The sequence below is a fragment of the Uranotaenia lowii genome, chromosome 2 (genome assembly GCF_029784155.1).
Source record: "Uranotaenia lowii strain MFRU-FL chromosome 2, ASM2978415v1, whole genome shotgun sequence".
NCBI classification, from domain to species: domain Eukaryota; kingdom Metazoa; phylum Arthropoda; class Insecta; order Diptera; family Culicidae; genus Uranotaenia; species Uranotaenia lowii.
Genome location: NC_073692.1, coordinates 154685177 through 154688559, shown reverse-complemented (window position 1 = coordinate 154688559; position 3383 = coordinate 154685177). Strand labels below are relative to the sequence as shown.

General features: G+C 37.2%; 1 long non-coding RNA gene across 1 annotated transcript; it reads right to left on the bottom strand.

Moving 5' to 3' along the window:
- Positions 1-2251: 2251 nt before the first annotated feature.
- Positions 2252-3092, bottom strand: LOC129743862 (uncharacterized). Its single transcript, XR_008736705.1, has 3 exons — positions 2888-3092; positions 2446-2818; positions 2252-2371 (listed from the first exon to the last, which is right to left on the bottom strand). It is a non-coding gene; the product is annotated as an uncharacterized LOC129743862 (long non-coding RNA).
- Positions 3093-3383: the final 291 nt, after the last annotated feature.

Sequence of the window (3383 nt, the reverse complement as noted above, 5' to 3'; positions counted from 1 at the left end):
TGTAGATTGGTTAGGTACTGAACTCTCCAACTTTTCCAAAATTGTTGACACAATTGTTAATCGTAATTGGTGGAACCTTTTCGTTTTTAAGAGTATAAGAAGAAGATGGTTTCTTAGTACTCTTATCAGAATTAAATATGAATATTTCCTAATCACCGATGTTATGAAGGACATCGAATGAATTGGAAATTTCAACTTTTTTGAGCTATGGACCTGAATTAGGTTCGGCAATCCGTTTTCTTCCGACTCTTGAGCCGGCCGATGACTTCCCCATGCTGGAAAGAAAAGAGAAAAATATGAATTAAAGAAAATGAAAATAATTTTAGCCTTGAAAAGTGCTGATTGAAAAACAGGTAAGGATAAAATAAATAATGTAAAATGTTGCTGCAGGTACACAGCAACGATACGATGCTCCGGTAAACAACAACGATACAGGTTCAACGGTACAGATGGAAGTGAAAAACATACTTTAATGTACTCTGGACCTTCCCATGTGCAGACATGCTATAGGATTCAAACGCTGGAATTTGTATAAAATAGGGTATTTCATAAGTTTTATCGTTCATCAGGAAACATCCGTCCCATAGTCTCCGTTCCGACTATACAGCTTACGAGCTCTGGAACAAGCAAAAAATTGTTGTTTGAGGTTATGATCGAATGACTCATTACTAGGCAACACTTTCAGCTTATCGGAGATAAAATTTTTGGACATTTCAGCGATCTACCGTTAATTTTTCGCTTATTGAAAATTTAAAATTCTGATATGAGACTTGACTTTTCTGATGACCCTTAACCGTAGTTGCCGATCATGTGCTTCACTCCAATGCTTGATTTGAACTTTGTCGACATTTTTGACAGTGTTTGCATACTTTTCCACCTCTTACACACAGTAACTCTTTGAATAATCAACGGTTTTGTCAGGTATCAATTTGATTATGATGGATTTTGAAGGAAACTGTGCAAAATTATTTTTTTCTTTTTCTCTTGCATCGTAAATATCTGAAAAACGCGTAAACTTTAAATTTTGAGAAAAATAGTGGAAACCTCTGTTCCCAAGTGGTTTCATCAAACACTCCAAATGCCTCCCAACTCCCATTTCCCCTTCCAACTCATTCCCTTAGTATTCATAATTTGATCCTCGGCACAGAAAAACTTGTAACCAGTAAATTGGCCTTTAATAATAAAAAAAAATCATTCTAACAAGCACCCCCGCCGTGACCCATGGGAATCCACTGTACGGATTAGTCGTGGTAGTTAATCACCTTAAAATTGCTAAAGTTAGGAAATGTTTTAACAGCGTTAGGAGAGCACTGATTGATTTGCTATTTACTAATTACCTCAATGAGTATTCGAAAGTGGAGAGTAAAAGACCTGGTCTATACTATGTGCATTGCAAAGAAATGTGAAAGAAATAAACCAAATGACATTTAGTGGTATGAATAAGGTTTAGCAATTGCTTCGGCAGCTTTTACTTAGCTCGAAATCAAGCAAAGCAAAAGACCAAAGCATTTGCTTAGTTTGGTATGAATAAACATTTGCTTAGCGGATGTGTACTAAAGTCTTAGAACATAGCTTTTGCTTCGAAAAATAGAGCTATCCAACCAGCAGAATCTGAAGTTTTCTAAAGTTAAATGAAAGAAAACGATCAGAAAATTGAAAAGTACGGCTAAAATAGCCATGAAGACGACGGGGCGGATGGTGGGTGTAAGAACGACCGGAAAGTTTTTGGTTAATGCGTGCTCGTATGTTGATGTTTAAAGAAAAATGAATACATATTCGAATATAGTCAAACAACAAATGGCCTAACTTTAACATTTATCATAGCTCTCCCACACGCCCGCTTAATAAAAATTCTACAAGGGCTACTAGAATTCTAGTAGCAGTTCTAGTAGAATTCTAGTAGAATTTTTGCAGGCAGCCAAGTAGAAAATGGCCCAGCCGATTCTACTTGGAATGAATTTTCCCGTTTCAGAATGACCATTTCCACACACATCCTTATTTTAATTTGTCGAAAATAAGTGCATTAGTGTGAGTGCAGCCACCAGACAGTGTTGCCAGTTTACTAATTTTTTTGACCGTTATTCCAGTGTTGCCATCCAGATTTGTTTCTTTTAGTGTGAGATTTAAGGATTCAATCAAAAATAATAAATTTTTAAATTAAAATTTTCAAATTTTATTTCTGTTTTTTTTTTCGAATGTACATGTTATAATTTCTATGCTATATTAAAACATTTTAAAATATAATTTTCACTTGCAGTGAGCCGTCATCAGCGATTTGGAAAAGCAAGTATTGATTGCGGTTCATGCATGGGATGGCCCTTATACAACCGATTGCTTCCTCCAGTTGCCGCGAATAAATAAGGGTTTTTGCCTGTAAGCGATATAAAATCAAAACAGAAAATGTTAGCTAGAATTGGTCTGATTTTATTTCGAATTTCTGCTTACCTGCAGGGAAAAATGCTAGCTATAAAGTTTGCCTTCGGCATCGTCGGGAGCCACAAATTGGTTGATATTATTCATCGGAATTTTCCTCATTTCGCGCTGGATGTCTGAGCTGGCTTATTGGCCTTCTTTGGGACTGATGAAATGCATCACCTGAATGTTGATGATATTTTTCGAAGCAAACGATTGGAATGCCCCGTACCTGAACGCCTTCCGCCATCTTGGGCGTTCTTCCAGGATCAGTTTTTTTTTTGCTCCTCGTATCCAGTGTAGCTCTGGGTGGAATATTCGAAGCCACTGTACAGTCCGCCGGGATAGTACTCACTAATGTTGCCGGGCAGCGATATAGGTTACACATAACGGCCACCACCAGAATCTGAAATAGTAATGGGAAGTTTGATTTTATAATTTTGGAAATTTCTCATTAAATAGAAAAATAACTCACCTTACTAGCAGTCCGGTTTGGGAAGTAAAATCGGGTTGGCCTCGTATGGCACAGCCGCCATAATTTCAACAAACCGGGGAGCACTCCAGGGGCCATAGTTGAAACGATCCAGGTCTGTTCCGATTCTTTTTCTTTCTTTCGTGATGTGCCTTCAACAGTTCCTGGCATACGTCACCAATCATTATTTGCATCTGTTGTGGATCAAGCCGGTCTTTGTTTCTGTAAAAAAAAAAATCAATTATTGCCGAGCTTTGTCAAGCATTCCAGTTTGCACATCTAACTTACCAGCGGCCTTATTTCCTCTTTGGAGTTGTTGCAATGAAAAATTTTTCTACTGTCGACGGCAATTGTTGACATCAGGGCCAGTGTTGCTAAACATGCAGTTTGAAACAAATTAAACTTTCTTTTTCAAGTTAAATGTTTTAGTCTGAATTCAGTTATTTTGTTGAAGGATTATAGAGAACCAATTTTGATGATTTTTATTCAAGTGATCATC